Raw genomic sequence first — 10,990 nt, forward strand, 5'->3', positions numbered from 1 at the left:
GGGCCATGCATGGCTGCCTCCACAGACTGTTCAAAGCCGCCCCAGCTATTCAGCCGCTTCCTGCTAAAGCCCCCAGACCGACAGTCACAGTATGTAACGCATTTCTGCATGAAAGATTTGAGGAGATTTGTCCAATCAAACGCAAACACTGGCGTCTACAGGAGCAAAAAAAAAAATGTTATTTGACGGCCAAACCTACTCATGAACACGTGTGAAGTCGTACACTAATGGATAACATACAGTAGATAATGTGACACCACGTTCTCCCTGTTATGATGGAGTTTGATAGCAGTTTTCAAACAGTAATAAAAGAAGACTTTTCTTAAAAATCAGACCTCACAAATGACTTTTTCAGTATGTTTGAAATCTTTAAATCCAAACTGTCACTAGACTGAGTGGGTGTCATTTCTATTGTTAGTAGCATGGCTAAAGGAGATTTCATTTATACTGTGACATATCTCAACAACTGGGTGATGGATTGGCACCAAATATTGTAGCCCAACAGACGTCACCCATCGGCTTTTGGACTTCCATTTTGAAGCGTTGAGTTTGGCATTTGGGCGGTCGCCATCTTGGTTTTCTGGAGCCAGAGGTGATTTGTTTTTCCCATCCGCATTCCACGAAGATCACCTCTGATTGGTCATGTTTAGGCAGGACCTGCCTCTAACTGGTTAGTCACAAGGTCGTCCTGCCCTGGAGGAGTCTATTTTACGTATATTATAAGACTGTAAACTAGCGACTGAGACCATAAACTCATCAGGAAAAGGTTTACTGACCTGAGCTGCAGCTTTAAGGCTCTTCAGCATCGACTAACAGCCCAGGAAGCTACGTCCACTCTTTTTTTATTGATGACTTTGGTGATCCCCTGATTAACTTGTCCAGTAGTTCTTTATGGGATGATGCTTCCATCAGGTTCAGCTTCAGGCTAGTTTGTGTTAATTAGCACACACTAGCATGCTAACATGGTGAAAATAAGATGGGAACATACTGAATATTCCACCTGTAAAACATCAGCATGGTGGTATTGTCTTCACGAACATGTTAGCATGCTGGTGTTAGCATCTAACTCACACCTCAGTACATGTAGCATGACAGCAGATTAATAATGTGTCTCTGGATTGATAGTAGGAATATATTCAGGAGGAGGAAAACAGGATGTGACACACAGCAGAATAGTAGTAAATAATTATATGAATAATGGCAGTAATGCAGAGAGAAAGCACACTGGTGTTTTCACACTCACTGACATTCAGAGAGCAGTTAATATATTCTGATTTACTCTAATTCGTCTGCTTTCCCTCATTTTCAAATTATGTCAAAATGAACTTTCCTGGCGCGAATGAAAGAGGACACAGAGCCGGCAGGAGTAGATGTTCCTGTCATTATTTTGTGTTTTTCTAATTTGGCCTGTGTAGCCCTTTGATTCCTGAGTCACAGCTTGTGGACACAATCAATCACTGCGGATTAATGGATGATGATTGATGAAGAAATGGTGTGTGTGTGTGTGTGTGTGTGTGTGTGAGAGAAAGAGAGAGAGAGTGCAAGCAAGAGTGAAAAGAAAAAGAGGTGAACGGGAAAAAATCTGCAAGAAAGAGACTAAATGAAAGGGCGTGAAAGGGAAAACTAAAAAGGTCAAGTTGAGTTTTCTGGACCGGAGAAGCTCGACGTTTGTGAGGAAATGAAATCAGCGGCTTTAGATCGATGCTGAACGCGACCAGTTACAATAATACTTCAGCAGTGAGTTATGAGACGCGACTGAGTGGGGTAACGTCAGGTCTAGCCACTGCTATTTCCTCGGCAGTCAGTCAGATGCCGTACTCCCTACAGTGACCTCACCTGACAACACACACACACACACACACGCACACACGCACCATTTCCCATCTATAACCTTGATCTAGCATTGAATAACCCTCCCAGGAAGCGACTTTTGTCCCAGCAGTCTGCCTCTGTTGCAGGTTTAAACGGTGCCAAATGGATTAAGTTTCATCTGTTTTACAGTTTAGGGTTCAGAGTTTAGTGTTCAGTTTTTTATTAAAAGTCTAGTGGAACCCCCTGATTTTAATAAAACAAATAATGCTGCTTCTAAGCAGCAGATGATTCGTCCGTGTTGTGTTCACAACGTGTTGCTGCCGCCCCCAAGTGGCCAAAAAGTGCGTTATTGCAGGTTTAAGTTGTTAATGCAAACTGAAAACTTCCATCTGTTGCGTCACATTTCCTGCAGCCATACACTGGAAAGGCTTTTATTGTGAAACAACTACAGGATGATTTTACATGACATTTTGTTCGTGTTATTGTTTGACTTTGGTGTTTTAAAGGGTTATTTTGGATGTGACACAATATGTATGTAAGACACAATATCACAGACAAACAAAGGTAAAACTGCTGTTTTAGTGAATGTAGTCTGGTGTGTGTGCAGAGAGCGATATATAACGGCTGTTTGTGGTTAAACCAAAAGGATCTTCCAGGTCTCTCTCTGTAGGGATCCTTTCCATGATGCTGTCACACACTTAGAATAACACTCTGAGCCTGGCAGTGGATCAAACAAGCTCTTTTAGTGGACCTACTGTGATCAGAGAACTGCATTACAGTCACTGTAGCTCGTTCATTGCTTGTTCTCTGCTGCCGATCAACTGGATCGATGCCGATCAACTCCCCAGCTCCAAAACCTTCAGCACCTACCAGTCCTCAAACCCAAAATATATAAAAATAGGGCCAAGTCTGTGTAATATCATCCAACATGCATTATATATTTGTATATCTGGATATTGGTTTATGTGTAATCATGTGGTATGCAATTGTGTCCATGGCCAGTGCATTTGTGTGTGTGTGTGTGTGTGTGTGTGAGTGTGTGTGTGTGTGTTTGTATTAATAAAGAGTGATAAATGGCGGACGCAGAGGAAGCGTTGGATTCCTGTTCGGCTCCTGTTCCTGTGAGAAACCTTGCTAAAGAAAGCAGACATAAATAACAGCTGCCATTCGGCCATCCTGCCCGCAACACTACACTGTGTGTGTGAAGATGTGTGTGTGTGTGAGAAGATGTATGTGTGTGTGTGTTTGTGTGTGTAAGCCCACTTTTAACAGTATCCCAAAGGAGAAAAAGTGCAAAGAAAACAAAGGTCAAGGATGTATTTATACTCACCCTCGCTGCACATACACACAAACTTATGCACACACTCAAGGTAGCACACACACACACACACACACACACACACACACACATGCAAAGAGCGAGTGAGTGATGGCCCTGCCTCTGCTCAAAGGCACGTAGTAAAGTGTGTATGCGTTTATGTGGTGTGTGTCCGTTCCATCTGCTCCCACTACGGGGCAAAGAGTCAGCGAACGTCTCACCAAAGTGTGCGAGCGCCTTGTTTCCACATGGCCTCTGGTTCGAAAGAGTCGTTCCTTGAGGGACGGAGCCATTAAGACGCAGCGGTATTAGCACTAAAGTACAGGAGCCATTAGACCGACCTGCAACAGATGACTGCAGCTTTAGATTGGATTCAGAGGCCATTTACTTCCCTCAGCACATGCTGCTTGGGTGGTAAAGGGATCTTAGATACAAATAAAAGTGCAACCTGAATGTATTCAGAAGGTCATAAATGGAGACAGATGGGGGGGTCAGGTAGTGTGAACACACAAACTACCTTTCTTTTTCTTCTGTTCTCTCTCCACACAATCATCATTTGGGAGACTACTTTTAAAAGCCCATTTTTACTTTAGGTTAACTCTAAATGTTACACTCATCGTGGTCGCCTTGCTGCGGGTGCTTTGTGGACTTCTTTCCCTTCGTCAAGTAATGTGTTTGCACCAAATTTGAGTTTAAGTGTCTGCTTTGGGCATCGAGCATCGTTATCTGTTATAAGCTTGAACTGATCTGACAGCACTTGGTTAGAAAAGAGAAAGCTCATTATGTCAGTTACATGTTAACACGATAAACATGTCGCGTCTCTTCTGTGTCGTATCAGACCAGAACAGTGGCGGGCCGTTCATTTTACACCTGGGCCTTCAGTGGCGTCCTCCCTGAATCAAACCACCTCTTAACACCATCATTATGACGTCACGGCTATAGAGACCATCAGTATTATACAGAAAGGCAGTAGAACAGGACGCTGCATCGCAGACAGGTATCTCATGTTAGGAGAATGAATGACATCACTAAAGCAAGAAACCCAATTAAAAGAATTCAACAAGTCACCAAACACTCGAACCACCGACTCTGCTTAGACTTAGACTTAGACTTAGACTTAGACTTCTGCTCCAAACACAGAGTCGTTCAGTTGCCAACACCAGACGTTCTCAGCAACACACTCTGCTCCTCGGAGCCTGTAAGCCGAGGGTACCGCTCGTTAATACTTAGGATGATGATAAAGTTTTAGCTCGTGCAGGTCGCTACAGGTAAGAATCGCTAGCTTTGGCTAAGCTCTCTGACCAGCCAATCAGAGGACGTGAAAATACTGACGTCATCGTACGCCTGCTAGAAGGCCCTGGGGTCACCAACTGGAAATCTGATTGGTTAAAGCAACAGTTTCATTGTGATGTATTTTAAGCTACGGGCGCCTGCACTTTAGATCCTGAAGGCCTCAGGGCAGATTTCTTTGACCCTGGCAACACATGATGGCTGAAATATGATTGGATAAAAGCTCTAATATAAACATACACTGCTGGACACAGAGGCGCTATGAAATGAAGAGCATAGACTATTAGGAATAATCTAAAATGATTAATGGGAAAATATTAAAACGTAAATCAGTGATTCTGAGTTTAGGCCAGCAGAGAAGGCCTTGCTGGCCCTGACGGACCACCACTGGACCAGAATCATTCTGTGAGTGCCTACACATGACCTCAAAATGAGTGAAAAACAGATATAATGTGGTGTCAGTGAACGTTTTACGTCAGCTTGTTCATTAGAGACACATGAGAGGAGCATCAACAAAGAGCATGACTTCAGATAAATAATGGACGAAGGGCTGGATGTTGTATGAAGTGCAGAGGAGGCGCCGCCATCGGTGTCCAAACTGCAAGACTTACTTGTCTGAAGCGCCTCTGTGAGGGTAAACGTTTGAGTGCAGATGGTAGAAAGGACTGCTTGTACTCTGGAAAGCTTTTCCTCTTTATATTTAACCCATATTTTTCACTTGGTTGCATCCAAGTAAACCAGACACACGTTTCCTGAGTATGTTGATAATCCTTTCGTTACAGATTAGTAGTACGTAAATGTAATATACAGGAGACGGGAGTTGCAGGTCAGCAACAATGGCAGAGTGAGGAGAAGGTGGAGGAATGATGTGGAGAAGATGGAAAACACTGAAGTCAAACGATGACGGAGGAGCAGACACGAGATGTGAACGCACCAAAATGGCCGCCGCAGTTTAAGGCAGTTTGAGTTGAAGTTATGCAGCTTTTGCAGAAAACGTGCAAATAAGCCAAATTTGCACCAAACTCATTGAGGAAAGTCGTTCTCCCAGCTCCATCTCCATAATGGCTGTGAGTAATAACAGTAACCGACACGGCACTGACATTCACGGTGGTGATCTCGGCTGCCAAACGTGGTGTCACATGGTTAGAGCGCAGCACGTCAGAATAAATAATACCCCACTAAAGTGGACATTACTCAGTGCTTTAAACCAAGTCAAGACGGACGCCAAATAAAACCTGTGATCACGATGTCGGGCGTGTCCTGCATCCTGTCCTGCATCCTGGTGTCACCGACGTGTTGTCACACTTGGTCTGAAGAGGCTGAAGAGGAGGGTGGATGAGGGGGCAGCAGGACAGATCGGAGCTACAAGGCCTAAAAGATGCAGAAAAAAGATGTGGAAACATAAGAGGAGAGGGAAGGGTGCCTGAGTGTGTGGTGACAGAGTGGGTCTCCTGCTAAGACAGCCTGATTTCCTGAGCGTTTAAATGGTGGGGCTAAAACAACACCAGGAATGACACATATAAGCCTTAGGTTATGCTAACACTCCACCTCACTCTCTCTTTCTGTTTCTCTTTCGCTCTCTCCATCCTCCTCCTCTTTCAGTGCCTGGCTCTTCCTTCCTTCACCCCCCTGGCTAATGTTACCACTAACACCTACTGACGCAGGACAGGGTACCAGCCTGCTGTACAAACTGATGATCTAACCCACACAGCTGCTCTCAGTGTGTGTGTGTGTGTGTGTGTGTGTGTGCTTGAGTCCAAAGTGGGAGAAAGGGGAGAGAGCGCACATGTTGGACGTGAGTGTGTGTACATTCGTGGAGCGTAACATGCCCTCTGCTGTTTACTGAGGCGGCGACATACGACAGACGAGTGCGATCCTCTAAGTCACTGTTTCCTAGACTTGTTTTTCTGGGGACACACTTTTTAAAAACGACCAAAATCACAACGAGCCTCATCTATAAATCAGGAAAACAGTGAATTTGTGCATGAGGAAATGGGTAAAACATTATATATATATATATGTATGTGTGTATATATTCCAATTCCAGGACTTTCACAGAGGAGAATGGACTTCAAATCAGCAGTTTACACCAAATTACATTCATTTATTTCTTCAATTTTAACTTATATACTTCTTCCATTATTATGCTCAGGCACCAAAACTAAAATGGTCTGTATTTGTGTAGCACCTTTCTAGTCATTCACCCATCTTTCACCTATTTATATATATATTTTTATATATTCTATTTTTATTCTTCAAAAAATCCAATGTTAAACCCCCCCAGTACAGGTTTTGCACTAAAGTTTATTCCGTCGTTCTTTTGCACTATTCTGTATTTTGCACCTTCCGTCGTTTGCACTGTCCGTGAGAGCTGCTGTTTTTATTTCAGTGTCGTTGTGCTTCTTTGCACAATGACAATAAAATAATTCTGATTCTGATTCACACACCGCTCACACAGGAGGAAGCTGAGTTGGAGGAGACTGTTGTTTCTCACACATTCACACACTGAAGCCGCTTCAGGAGCGAGTCGTCTCGGACACTTCGACTTGCGGACTTGGAGGAGCCATCAAGGATCGATCTTCCGATTGATGGACGACCCACTTTAGCTGTGAGCCACAGCCGCCCTGTGGCTAAAACTACAGTAGATTTAGGAAAAGGTGACAGTTTGGGTTAAGATAACAAGTCAAATACAAGTATCTTCCTTCCAAAATACACCCAGTTGTAAACAGTCATATTGGTTTTTTACACCCAGGTGCAAATAGTAATGTTGGCTGCTGACACCTGTGGGCAAATAGCATCTGTGTATAATATCTGTTAAAGGACAGTTTTGAGTTAACAGACTAACTCATAGGTTTTATTCCTCTCATCAGAGACAATGTCCACATTTTAAAGATTCTATAAATGAGACTATATAAGTGCGTTTAGGTGGAGTTAACCAAGACCAACGAGCTCCCTCATATGGCTCAACAATGCACTGATATATATCCCAAATAAAATAATACAGAGTTCGTACAAATTGTCACAGCTTGGACTGGTCGGAGATGAGCGGCCCTGGTTTTTTTTTTTTGCAGATGTCCAGCAAAAAGGCCAAATCGAGGTAATAATCAGCTCTTTATGTCGTGTATTTCATAACCGGCCACGAGTCCAACCTGCAGCTGGTCAGATATTTTATCCTTCATGAGCACTTACTTAGGAAAACAGCGGAGGGAAGGTAGAGACGGTTATGTGCCGACAGACTCAGGTTTGGAAACGCTTCCATCTGTATGAAGAGAGAGAGAGAGAGGGAGGGAGGGAGAGAGGGAGAGATGTGGCCTTGAGGTGAAGGAATGACCCAGAGGAGTGAAAAGGCAATGAAGTTAAGTTCTAAGTTTCACTAAAGTGTTTCCTGGCAATGCAGTGTGTGTGTGTGTGTGTGTGTGTGTGTGTGTGTGTGTGTGTGTGTGTGTGTGTGTGCCCCTCAAACCTCCCTAAAACATTAAGACTACAGTATTTCTACTGTATTCCTCTGAGTGTGCATGTTTCAGCTTACACGTGTAAGAATCTGATATGTTTGCAGGCCTGCATGTCTTCCTAATATTTGTGTGTGTATGTCAAGTTAAGGCAAGTCACTTTTATTTATACAGCCTAATATCACAAATCACAAATTTGCCTCGAGGGGTTTTGTGATATGTGCAGTATTTGAGTTTTTGCCGTTCAGACATATTTGGAAAGTTTTCTGGTCCTCGTGAGATCAAAACGCTCAGTTTGAGGGTTGAGGTGTGAGCGAGGTTCAGGGTAACGTCGGTTAAAGCCACGCAGGTGTGATGTTTAAGGCTTCAGGTGTAACAGCAGCACAGGATACAGACCTGGCTGTCTGTGGTCTCCCTAATCCAGTCGCTTCTTCAACACGCCGGCGGTCAGACAACCAGCGTGGACGAAGAGAACGTGGAAAACGGCGGGTGGTTCAGAGCACAGACGTGTGAAACTCTTCTCCTCCCTTGTGCTCGCTGTGGAGAAGCAAACCAAACCCTCACATGGATGAAGACAGGTTTGTGCACAAGTGTGCAAACGATAATTGATGGACAGCGTCTGCTCCTGCAAGGAGAATTACTATCCGAATGTAGCTCATTTTTACTATTATTGCACATTTCCCTCCACTTGTGTTAACAATTAACGTTAATCTAAAAAAACAAGGTTTGAGCTTTACTTTTTTTCAACCCATTATTCTATAAAGATATATTTACATGTCCAGTAGTTGAAATACAGCCACTGATGCGTGATGTACACTTCAGTGGACATGTGGTTAATCATAATTTCCTCCCAATATAAAATCAATACCTGGAAAATGTAGCAATTGCATGACTCCTTAGATGTTACTTGATGTCCCCATATGTTTCTTACCTGCAAGGGTTTCTTTTTATAGAAGGTTTGAAGAGAAAGAAAAGAGCAACTTGGTGTTTCTGGCTGTCTGTCGGCCATCTTGGCTCCACTGGGCAGCAGTCAGTGTATGAGATGATGCAGTAGCTTCACTGTAGCGGCTGATGTGCAGCTACGCCATCAAAACTCATGCATATACAAGAAAACAGCTTTTGAATAGCTGCACACTGTAGTGACCTCTGTGCATGAAAGGGTTAAAGCAGCAGTACATGTTTTAGCTGAAACTGTCTCTGAACAATCAGCTTCCTTTGGCTCCTCCAAGTGCTTCTGGTGTCATTAGCAGGAATCCACTGCAACCTGCATGAAAACAACCAATCACTGAGACAAACAGTCGGTGGCATCGCAGAAGAAAAGGAAACAACAAGATGACGCCATTAACTTGTACCTGTCCAGGGTCAGGAGGAGGGCAGGTAACATCTCTGCAGACCCCTCACACCCTGCACAGAAACTCTTCAAACTCCTCCCGTCCGGTAGGCGCTACAGATCACTGTACGCCAAAACCACCAGACACAGAGACAGTTATACCGTTGACAAAGAGTTCTATATTGTTTATTACTGTACAAACTCCTTGTTTGCCTGCTCAAACTTGGTCAATAAAGTTGATTTGATTTGATTTGATTTAAAAGAGCTCCGGTCAGAGAGGGAGAAATGACGGAAAGCCTCATTGAAAACACGACAGAACATAAATATGGGCCATGTATTGGTGTGAGGAAGGTTACAGCCTCCTCATCGCTGATGTTTTCAGCTCTTCATCGTCAGTCACATCATCATTTAAGCACTAAGCCTCTTTCCATTGTGCTTTGTTCTCATTTCCTTTTTGTTGAAACATCGACTTTTTCGATCTCAGCAAAACGTTAAAAACTTTTTTTTTTTCAATATTCTATTCTTTGTTTCTCATTTCTGGCACAATTATCTACGTGTAATTTAAAGACAGACAGACAGACAGACAGACAGACAGACAGGTGGATGGAAACGCACTCAACGAGAGTCCTCTTATAATAATGCAGAAGCACAAACGTGTGTGCATACGTACCATGTGGCTTCAGATGCCTCTGGCTTAAACATACCTGAGCTCAGGCCAACATACACTTTCATTCTCATCAGAAATGTAATGTGGAGCCTGCATTTGATATTCACGACTTCATAACAGGACGCCAACACGGGGCTTCTCACGTCTCTCAGAGGTCAGCCGTGCAGGAATGGAGAGAACAAGAGTCAGATTTTATCGTCCACTTGTTTGGTCCCTACAAGCCTCCAGTGAACATTTCGTACATTTAAATTCATTCTGAGTGGTTTGTCTTGGCCTTTGGTTTGTTATAGTGTTTTAAATGTGAGAGAAACAATGCCAGCTGTTGATTACAGTAAAATAACAGAAATCGTAACAGCAGAGGAGGGAGCCTGGACTTCCTGCTGGGTTGATTTGAAAGTCATGTAAAGAACTCAACTTCTCGTCACTTGAGACGGACGTTGGAAGAAAGAAAAAAAAAACAAAATACCAACTGAAACTTGGTGCATTTGATTCAGTAATTCAACACATCATGAGACTCGTGGACCATATCGCTGTTTGTTGTTGTTTTTTTTTTTTAAATCTTATTTCCAGCATCTATAAACTTAAATGTCCTCAAAGCACCAACGTTAAGAACCACTTACATGTTCAGTTGTTTTAGATTTATAGTTTGCATGGACACACGTAAAGCTGTTTTTACACACCTTAAACAAGAAACATACAATTTCTTTCCTTTTCTGTCTGTGCTTTCTGTCACACACACACACACACACACACACACACACACAGGCTTGGGTGCAGTTGGTTTGTTCAGTGTTTCCTGGCTGAGGGCAGGTCATGCCTAGGTGGGGAAACTGTGACATGTCAAAGACGCCCCTGATTATAGCCACAACGGGACCACGGCCAAAACCAACACACACACACGCACACATACAGTGTATACAACCACTCGACCTCTGGTCTGTATGTGTGTGTGTGTGTGCGCCAGTGGTAGAGGCTCATGGGAACTAAAAGCATCTGCAGTTTGGGGCTCAGCAACAAAGGGATCGGTGGGCGCCAGTGTATCGAATCCTGCCAACACACTTCCAGTGAAGAAGGAAAACAAAATGTGTGATGACCTTAGTAGTAAACTAAACAAATGGAAAACT

This window comes from Pempheris klunzingeri, chromosome 2 (genome assembly GCF_042242105.1).
Source record: "Pempheris klunzingeri isolate RE-2024b chromosome 2, fPemKlu1.hap1, whole genome shotgun sequence".
NCBI classification, from domain to species: Eukaryota; Metazoa; Chordata; class Actinopteri; order Acropomatiformes; family Pempheridae; genus Pempheris; species Pempheris klunzingeri.